The sequence below is a fragment of the Maylandia zebra genome, linkage group LG13 (assembly GCF_041146795.1).
Source record: "Maylandia zebra isolate NMK-2024a linkage group LG13, Mzebra_GT3a, whole genome shotgun sequence".
Classification (NCBI taxonomy): Eukaryota; Metazoa; Chordata; class Actinopteri; order Cichliformes; family Cichlidae; genus Maylandia; species Maylandia zebra.
In genome coordinates, this window is record NC_135179.1 from 20022808 (window position 1) to 20034148 (window position 11341).

The window sequence follows — 11341 nt, forward strand, 5'->3', positions numbered from 1 at the left end:
GCATGTAGGGCATTAACAGGGAGAGGGGGGCACAAAGAAATACTTTTCTTTCTTATTCTCATTTAAAATGTCTAGCTTTTAAAAAATAATTATCTGAATCTTACAACAAACGATTGATAGATTGATGCATATATACCATCAAAACAGTGTACATCACTGTAACAACAGTGTTTATTTTCATTCAAAGGCTTTATGATTTTTCCTATAATGGTGGACCAGTCTCTAGTCAAAATGCCCGGGCTAATTTTCTGTCCCAGTCCTGCTGGGGTCCGTTCTTCGTACCTCGCTTACTACATCCAAGATCAAATGACACATCCAAGATCAAATCATCGCGCTAACTTTGAGCTCGCTATTCCGGTTCTCCGAACACCCCTGTTGTTGACGATTAGTATAGCTGGATGAAGTAATGTGAGATCACTGGGTGGCTTAACAGGGGCTACGCATCGATAGTAGAAACATTGATCGGCAACCCTTTGATTGCTCGGTATTTTTCGGCAGCAGAGCAAGAACTCTTGAGTGAGGGATTTCAGGAGTTTCAGAGTTTAATTAAAACGCAAGGGAACACTGCAAAAGCAAGGAGAGAGGGCTGGCAGAAAGTTGCTGACAAATTAAACTCGTAAGTAATTTAATAATAATAATAATAATAGATTGGATTTATATAGCACTTTTCAAGGCACCCAAAGCGCTTTACAATGCCACTATTCATTCACTCTCACATTCACACACTGGTGGAGGCAGCTACGGTTGTAGCCACAGCTGCCCTGGGGCAGACTGACAGAAGCGAGGCTGCCATATCGCGCCATCGGCCCCTCTGGCCAACACCAGTAGGCGGTAGGGTAAATATATTATATTATATTACATTATATCCTCTTTCAGATTAGAGCCACGGCAGGACCCACTAGAACATGGGAACAAGTAAAAGTGAAATAGAATATTCTACAGAATGGTAATATTTATCACTTATATTGCTTTTTGTCTCTTGGAAAGAGACCCTGGAATACTCTGTTTGTTTATAACAGCAACCAAGAAAAGGGCAGAGCAAAAAAAGACAGGTGGTGGTCCTGCACCCCCTCGTCAACAAGTTGGTTAAGTAAATAATACCCTCACGGGAAAATCGATATCTCTCTATGAGCACACTGTCGCGCTGGGCTAAAGGATCCTGTCTGTCCCGCAATATACGCTGAATTCTGAGGACTCTCCTTATCAATCTTGCACCTTCCGCAATGGGTGGCTCGCGTATACGGACAGGACATGGCTGCGACAGACTTCCCAAATCCACCTTCGCTTTTATAGCCGTGGTCTCTCATCTTGATTACATGAAGTAATTTACTATTACTACTCTGAACTGTGAATTACATCTGTAATAATCACATACATGTAATAGAATGTTAATAGTACATTTCCCTTTTTTAGGAAATGACCTGTATGTATCTGTGTGACATCAATAAAAGGATCAAGTGCTGCATTATCTTCAGCTACATTGATGTTATTTATTTATGGTGAAACAGTGGTGGAATATCGCTGTTGCTTTCGTATAAATGAAGCGGACATACCTGCGTGGCCGCGATCTAATCCTGTTTACATAAAGTAAACCTGCTCCCGAGCAGGTTTACGCTTACGGCTCTGTTGCTATGACAGCAAGTCCCGGATGAGCTTCGGGGAACCGAACGATCCAAGATCACGCGAAATCGTCAACAATCAAATCCAGCTAACTTACTTAGCGAGGTACGAAGAACGGGCCCCTGGACTTTTTTTTTTTCTTCATATTTTATCTAAGGCAACATGGTGGTAAGGTGGTTAGCACTGTTACCTCAGAGTAACAAGGCCTTGAGTTCAGTTCCACCATCAGGCTGAGGTCTTTCTGTTCTCTTTGGGTACTCCAACTTCCTCCCACAGTCCATAGACATGCAGCTAGTGGGGTTAAGTTAATTGGTAACTCTAAATTGCCCAAATGGTTGCCTGTCTATATGTGACAGACTGGTGACCTGTCCAGGGTGACATCTTTTTTTATATGTAAGAATGGCTAGAGAAAAATTCAGGCTTTTAGCTTCAAACACTGCCTCAGTTTTCAATGTGGAAAGAAAAAAAAAAGGCCTGAAAGCCTTAAAAAGTGTTTGATATATGAAGTTAAAACTTTACAGCAATCATTATATACGTTTAAAGTTTGTGCGTGACATTTTTCAAAAATAGGATGCAGTCGAGGAGAAGGCCTGTGCTGATTTGAAATAGAATGAATGTTAGCAGCAAAGTAATCACCAGATTTGGAACATGTGGCAGACGCTGAGCCTCTTGATATGCAGACCCTCCATCTTGATCAGGTAGCAACACTGCACTGACTTTGAGACTAACTTTACAATGCAAATTAATACACTAATGGGTATAAATAAGGATAGAATGATTGTCTCTGCAAAATGAATAACTTCTGTTTGTAAGTTCAAAACGTGTATTCATATGCAATTTATCCAGCTTGAAAGGTTGTCATATTTTTAGGCAAAATGGGTTGTGGCTCATTGGTTACCATGCTGTATTTGAAAAAGTTATTATTTGTGTTTTAAGACTGTTTTGCTTCCGAGTTTTTCAGGGCTCCTCCATCAAACAGCCCTTTGGGGATGCTTTCAGCTAGGCAACAGTTTTATGAAGGGAAAAAAATCCGTTAATGCCTTGAAAAGTCTAAATCTGTAAACATCTTTTCAACAAAGTAGCAGATGCACTACAATTAATGCTTTAGGGAGAAAGCCTAATCTGTTTCAAGCAATTGCATATTGTGGCCACAAATTATTTTAAAATGGGAGAATGAATAATTCAAAACCTGGGATTTTGTGCACAGACAACAACTTTGAGTTGCCGTCTGTGGCGACGCTCAGGCTTCGGAATTTAAGAGTACGACTTGTCTTCTGCTTAACAACCATTATTTTAATAATTGTTTAAATTCTCTTTCATCCCAGATTAGCTGTGGTATAATCCACAACACCCTGTGGACAGGGTTTAAAATACAATCTGATTTATTGATCCAACAGTTTATTTCACAAAATAGAGCAATGTAATAGATGTAGTGCTCACCAGTACCAGCAGCTAGAGACTAATACTAATACATTTAGCTGCCCTGGAGGAAATGTTAATACATTTTCAGTAAACTCAACGTTGCGCCTCATAAAAATGCAGAAACACTTTTTGTTTGCAAATTCAAGGTTGATGTTGCGCTGTTAGTTTATGCCAGACCTGGATCTGTCACTGCTGCCAACCTCATCAGAACCCCTGAGCAAGAGACACTTTTTGTCATACATAAAAGAGCTTGCATACAAAAAAATTAGGAGTACTTATATTGAAAAAGAAAGTTAAAGTTTTTGCACAGCATTTTCAGGGCAAGGAATGTTTTAGTCAAAGCAGTCAAACAGGTTGCACAACAGTGCATTTAATATGATGGCTTGATGTCAGATTACTTTTTTCCCCATTTCATACTCTTACAACCATCATTCAATACCACACTTACTTATTTTTAAATTACATGTGAGTGTGAACTGAAAATTGTAATTTCACCTGCACTGACATGAGTGTGCCCTGAGATTCATATGAATGAAATTAGATTACATTTTAAAGTTTAATATGCGTGACATTTGAAGAGGTTTTGCTTTGCAGAAGGTGTCATTACTGGTCTAATCTATCAACATTTTGAGGAGAAGGGTGAAACAGAGACGATGAAGAAGCTCCAGAGGATAAATCATGGTGAAATCGAATAAGGTCGGGCCTCAAGAGTGAGGAGGTGAACTTTTGTCTGGCTTCAGTTCCACCCTGTGAGAGAAACAAGGAATGGAGTACCACTTGGAGGTGCTTCAAAGAAAGTTACTAGCAAAAGGAAAGGTGAAGCAACAACCTCTTACAGATTTGAGAGCCAAAGTTCTGTATGCGTGAGTTTCAAGTACTTGAAGCACATGTAATGGCACCTCTGGGTGTAGCTATTTGTAATGAATGAAACGACAGGCTATCACTGAGAAACCTCTGATTCGTTTTGAGAGAAGATGATGAATTTGGAAAACGGTGTGAGGGAAGAAGCAGACATATTCCGGTCTCTCGGATGCCCTTGAGTCAGAAACCTTTTGAGGAAGCAACACTTCTTTTTAAATCCCTAAAAAATGCTTTGTTGTTTAGAAGAGAACATTTTTTAAAGAATAAATCATTTTGTTTTAGAAAACATTAAAACATTTATTTCCCAAAGACAGGGAGAAATCACTGACTGTGATGCAGCTGTCTGTCCAGCCTCACACACTAGCCTTTGTTTGCCTTTGTGTGGGTGGAGAAAGTTTTTATTGCTTTCATTCTGAGTGTGCTTTTTTTGCTCTATGTGAATGTATGAAAGCACTATCCATGGTTGCTTATAAATTCATATAAAGAAAAATGTTCAGCATTCAGACAGACAGAAGTTTTCCCATCCAGCACTGGCAACACAAAGTTAAAGCTCCAATCTCTAATATTATGCTGTATCTCTGCAAAAAACATAAGCACAATTAAAGAATTGAGCTACTGCAGTGTACGGCTCCTTGGTAAAACATTTTACAGGAATTTTTAAACCACTGTAAGATTCTTGTGCTGCATGTGCTGTAATAAATGCCTTTTTTACCTCATTTAGTGCTGAAAAAATCGTATTTTCATCAGAAAGTGATGCAAGAGTTGCCACTAGGAATGAAAGATTTGTCAGAGGGAATGGCACCCGTGGGAGGGAAAACTTTTTAGGAGCTTCGGCTCTGTCCTGTAGCTCTTCCCCGAGTCTTCATTCTGAATGTTTAAAGCCGAGCCACATCATTTTTTGCTTCAATAACACCAGTATTTGAATGCAGCAGAGCAAAACTTAATGAACTTAATGTGGATTGATGGAGAGTTCAAGAAAAGCGGGGGGTCAGTTGGTTATATTGACAAACACAGTTATCTGTCATGGTCCTGGGTCATTTTGACCCAGCGTTTTGTGTTTCCTTGAAGTTCATTTTTGTGCCTTGTGTTTGTTCTGATTTTGTATTAGTTTAGGGTTGAACCTGAAGTTTAGTGTTTTATCAGCCCTACCTGTGTCTGTCCTCGGTGCTCTGTTCGTGTCCCCGTGTTGTGTTGTAAATCAGTCTGTGTGTTTCCTGCTTTACTTTGAAGGCTCGTGTTCTGGATTTCCTGTTCTATTCTGAAGGTCTGTGTCTGTTGTCATTGTGTTCAGCTTGTGTCCTTCAGTCAGCGTGTGTATTAGGATCAGCTGTTCTCCCCTCCTGTGTGTGATTACCCGATTACCTTGTGTGTGTGTGTATTTAGTGGGTGTCGGTCTGTGTTCGTTGTCGGCTTGTCTGAGTTCATCCGTGTATCGCTGTGTTTCATGGTGCTTTGTTCCCGTCTCTGTGTCTCTGCCCCGCAGCCCTTTTCGTATGTTCTCAGGTTTGTTATTTAGTTTTTCCCAGTTTAGGTTCCCGTTAGTATTTCTCATGCTTCATTGTCTGTTTCTGCCACTGCCACTTGTAAATAAACGTCACACTCTTCATCAGTCGCTTGCTTGCATTTTGGGTCCTCATTCATCTACAACACGACTGCTGCCCCAGCCGTGACATTATCTGAGTATTGAACATTTAAGTTTATCAAGTATTCTATATCTCCCACTACTATGTATCCTACTACTCCTCTACTCCACAACATATCCTATTCCTAGACTTAGACATGGCTTTCTGGAAGAAATTGGTGAACTTTTTCCCAAATTAAAACAAAATGTACTATATTAGTGTCATTTAATTGTAATATTCATATTGACAACTTATAGTAATTAACTTGCAGTGTCTCACATTCTCATCCAATTACTGCCACAAGCACGATGTCCACATTTCCCCCCTGTAAATTCAGAAGAGCTGGATTAAATTAACTATAATTTAAAGACTGGCACAAGTTATACAGTTCAGTACATCTTACAACACGGCAACAAGTTTGTTTTACTCAAGTATTTGAATGACGCTTAACTTAAAAAAGCACCACTGACGAACAATGGGGGTGTGAGGTCAGTTTTTTGATCATTAATATGCAAATTGTCATGACCATTGAACAGCGGCCACTGATCAATGGCCATGAGTACCATCGACAGAGAGCTGGGGAATGTGTCATGGATCTGGGTCATTTGACCCAGTACTTTGAGTTTATTGTGTTTTTGTGATTCTTTGAGTTGTAATGATTTAGTTTTCTGCAATTTAATATTGAGTTTAGTACTTTTCATGCCCCTGAATTTGTTGGTCATTTCTGGTTTGTTCTCTTGTCTATTAGGTTCTCTTTGTGTCTTTGTCTTCATCTATGTGACCCTCACTCCCTCACTCTCCAGGTGGTAGTCATGTCCTTGTATCTCCCTTAACAGTTTACATGCTTCCCTCTTTCTGTCTCCTCCCTTTGTCTCCCCACTATGTCTTGTCCCTATGGTCCTCCGGGCATACCTTTCACCATCTTACAATGCTGTGATTGCAGCTATTCCCCAACTCTCTGTGAATGGCCATTAATCAGTGGTCATTGATCAAGTCCAGATGAACATAGTCAACTTTTTGGGCTAACTTTGAGACAGACAGGTGCCTGAGTCCTTTAAAGAGACATGGTGGGAATAAAATTACATTCATTCAGCAGATTTTGTAGTCAGATATGACTTGAATCAATTTAGCATTGTGCCGCTAATACCAATCTATTTCTCTAGACAGGAAATCAATTTTTCATGTGTGAATGCAGTAATGAGATTAAGGAATATAAGCAGAGCACAGTCACCAGCATCTGCAATACATAAAAGATTATTAGAAGCTCCTAAAAGTGCACATTCAGTGCTTTTTGCTGTAATTTAAAACTAGACTGAAAAATCCAATCAGTGTCAATCAAACTTCAAAATGATTGCAGCTTTAAAAGACAGCTTTCTCCAGAAGTTTAGACAGAAATGGCAAGCTAGAGATTAGTCTAGAGTTTGATGGATCATTTGGCTCAAGAGTGGTTTTCTTTATCTTTACAAGAAGAGCACAGCTGCATGCTCAAAATGTGGAGAGACTGAACCTGTGACCGGACACAAATTTGTAATTGCTGAATCTCTGGTAGCCAGTGAACAGTGGACACTGCTATGTTGTACTGTGCTGGGGCAGCACAATGAGGACAGTGGACACCAACAGACTGAATAAACTGACCTGCAAGGCCAGCAACACTGTGGGTGTGGAGCTTGACTCTGTGACTGAAGAGTCAGAGAGGACAAGTTACAGAAAATATTGGACAATCCTTCACATCATCTCCACGATGTGCTGGACAGGACAGCAAAAGACTCATTCAACAAACAATGCCCCACAGAAATTTCTCACCTGTGGCCATCTAACTTGATGGCCCTGTGACACCTTGGCTAGTTTCACTTGCCATAGCTTGTTTATATTGATTGTATGTGGTTTGACTTTGAAGTATTTATTTTAACATATTGCATCTTGATGTGTTCTGGCTGGTTCGAGTTTGAATCTGAAATCAGTGGTCCTTTTGCTCTCTATACCTTTGAAGAACCTGGGTGGAAAGAAAGCGTTTATTAAACTTGTCAGTTTTAGTCTAAAAGTGAGACGGGCTCAAACTGATGAAACACAGTGGTTGGTATTATGTGGTAAAGTGCTATAGCTGAGCACGGCAGCATTAGGCAGACAATCTGGTATCTGGTCATTTAAGTGAACTGCAGCTCTGCTCTCCTGTATTGCATATCTGAGTGAACAAATAGGCTTGTTCAGCGGTGGTTGGAGTTTTACTTCAGAGATGTATGACCTTAATGAGGCAACAATAGCCATGTGACATTAAAATAATTATGATCTCATCTGTGTGACAGTTCAGCGCATGGTCTTTGAAAGCCATAGCAAACTGGTCAGTGGTAATTGATGTGAAAGGATGTGCTCTTCAAATAGGGGCACTGGTTTTGATCATTATTTCAGCAACCATAAAAATAACTGACATGTGATCATTAAAAGTGGCAATTACAATTTCAAAGATAGTCAGAGATGAGCTAAAAAAAAATCCCAAACTAAATCTTGCCTGTGATCCAGCTCGTGAGTAGGGCCTTACTCCACGCACCGAGGCCCATACTGTACAAAGTATTATTCTTTACTTATTATGAGTCCACACAGATCTCGCTGCTATTTAAACTGTTAAACAGAAATACAATGAAAGCGAATCCCACGTCTATTAAAAATGGATAATAACAGTTTTTTTTAATGTAGTCCTTTAATAACTTTCTGAAGTTCTCCACATTCCCCACATTCTGTTCAAGTCCACCAAGACTTACACAGACGCTACTTTTCTTTATTTATTCATGTGCATGTGGCTCTATAAGACTGCACAAACGGGGATTACATTTAGGGTTAGGGTCACAGACCTATTTGCAGATAATTGGGCATAAGGGACTGAGTTCAGCAGAGAAATCTTCAGATAACTGGCCAAATTTCAAATGAATTCAAAGTTAACTGAATATTAGATGTGAGAAACTGTGCTTTACTTAAACACTTTTCTCTGTGTAGCTTCCTTGTCGCTGTGGCTACCCATCTGAGGAGAAAACGTGTTTTATACATTACAATTTGTATACATGCTTTGGAGAAATAAACTGTAGTTTGAAAACTAGCTAGACTAGCCAGCTAGCTAAAGCTAAAGCTTAGTCTGATTTCATTCAGCTGTGTTCCATGTAGAGTTTTTCATGTCCCTAATTACCTGGTGTGTATATATTGTCTGAGTCTCCTTTTGTGCTTTGTTGCGTCGTCCCTCATGGCTGCGTCCTTGGACTATTTTCTCCTAACCTGTCTTCCTTGTGTTCTGAGAGAGTCAACAATAAAGTTGTTTTTGAGTGTTACTTTGTGCTTTTGGAGTCCTGGGTTTGGGTCCAAAACTTACCCTCCACACATCTGAACCCATTTGTCTGTATCTAAATATTTATAAAGACTGTTTATATCTATAGTCAAGTTAACACAAGATGCCAATATAACCTCCCACTCACTCTCGCTGCTGCATCAATAATACACAGAGGACCCAAAACCTACTTAAATGTTTGACTTGTTTGAGATCTGGAGCTGATCATGAAACATCTGGAAATATAATCTCAAAGCCCAGTCTTAATCCTTCTGTGGAGAGCAGCAACGGGGACTATTTCTTGGAAGGTGTTTTGCAGTTGAATTCATGCACGTCTTGAAGAGCAACCATGTCCGTGTATATGTACATAATGAAAAAAATGTTATGGGCTTTTAAAAAGAAAAATTTTACCCATTTTTTTTTTTTTTACCAATTTTCATAATGGTGAAATCATGTGTGGCATCACAAGGTGGTGGAGGGTAATGAGTAGAAGAGCAAGTAACCAGTGATGTCACAAACACACTAGGACTGCAGCAATTGGCAGCTCAAAAGCCTTTACAATTATTTTCAAAACCCAACAACTGGGCCTGTCACCCAGAGAATAATTAGTTTGAACATATGCTAATTATCAAGAAGGTTCTTAGATAAGATAAGATAAGATAAAGTTCTTATCTCATCTTATCTTATTTATCCCGAGGGAAATTCTTTTGTCTTAAACATGCTCAATGCGGCAAGAGGAAAAAAAGTACACAAGAATAGAATAAAATAAAATAACATAATATCAATACAAGTGACATAATGTCGGTGCAAGGAATAAAAATAGAGTAGCAGTATATAATGGGGGAATGAGACAAACATTCAATAACAAACATTCAGTAAGATACAGATGAATAATAATATTGCACAATCTGAGTAAAAAGACAAAAATTGCATTAATATTAATTCTAAAAAAGTCATCTACAGAGGGAGGAAGAGTTATACAGTCTTATTGTCACAGAAAAGAAGGATTTCCTGTGGCGGTCAGTTCTGCATTTAGCGGCGATCAGTCTTTTGCTGTGTGTGCTCAGATGGGATCAGAAGGGTTGTTCATGATATTGAGAAGCTTTTTAGCATTCTCCTCTCAGACCCCTCCACCAAGTTCTCCAGTCTGACACCCAGGACAGAACCAGCCTTTTAACCATCGGTCCATTAGGTCAGTTATACTTGAGAGAGAGAGATGTGGTTCAGTGTAAAAACTATTTATTGACATCTATTTATCTCAAATGTATCACATAAAAGAGCTCAGGAATCGATTCTACATGTACTGTAAAGCAGTTGCTTACCACTGGGTGAATGGGATGCCAGATGAGGTCAGGTCCAGAAAATCACCAACTTATGTTACGTGCAACTCATCTACTCACACTATGGTGCAGCTTGAACCAACGGTGCATAAATAAGCACATCACACAGAAGGCCCCACCACCAAGGCACCCAGTCACCTCCACTTTAGGCCTTCTGCTTCTAAATAAAAGAGAAACACAAGTTGTTAATGTATCCAAAACAAAAATCAAATGCACCCTCTGTGGTTAACCTGACTGCAGAAACACACTGGTGATCATCAGCTAGAAAAAGGGCCTCCTACCAGCTGAGTAACAGCTAACTATCAGATAACTTCACAGTGCTGGAAGGCTTCAAAGGAAATAATCTGCAGGTGATCTCTACAGAAACAACAAAAATGAAGCCAACTGAGTCTGAGGCAGCAGCAACATGTGCGCGACGCCCACCTGTAACAGTTATGCACAGCAACAAGTGAGTTAGTGGAAGATACTCAAATAGCAGCTACGATTTATAGTAGCACCATATAATGTGATTGACTAATAACGGTCATTAATAATGGAATACTGAAACATAATATTCATTCTGCTACACATACATGTCTCATTGTCAGATACCACAGCATCCTCACACCTATTTAATTTTACAGAAACCAGATGAATTCCCAGATACTGGCCTGAAAGCATTTTCATTCAGACGGCACACTGTACATGTGACAATAAGAGAATATTGTACTATGATAACTAGAAATTAATTTTAAACAGCTGCTTCAGAGATTTCCGCATTAAACGGGAGGTTCAATCATCTGCAAATAGCTCTACTGTAATCAAGACTATAAATGTGTTAGAATAACATTACGAATTATTTATGCCAATAACCCATGGCTACAATATAACCAGGAAAAAAAGTGTGCAATTACACTGAACAGAACATGTTTGAGCTCTTACTGCACACTTACTGACAGCACATATGCAAACTATGGAATAGGCAGGCTTTTATATAGCACTTTGAATAATTTTACAAACCACACAGTGCACTTTATTCTATTCACTGTAAACAAATAACTTCTTCTCACATTAAGGCCAAGTCCTGGCACTAAGAGTTTTTAGTTGACTTGCTAAATGATTTAAATTCCCACACTCCTAAATCATAACTTGGATTCTTTAAAGGTCACTGATTTATCTTGTCTAGA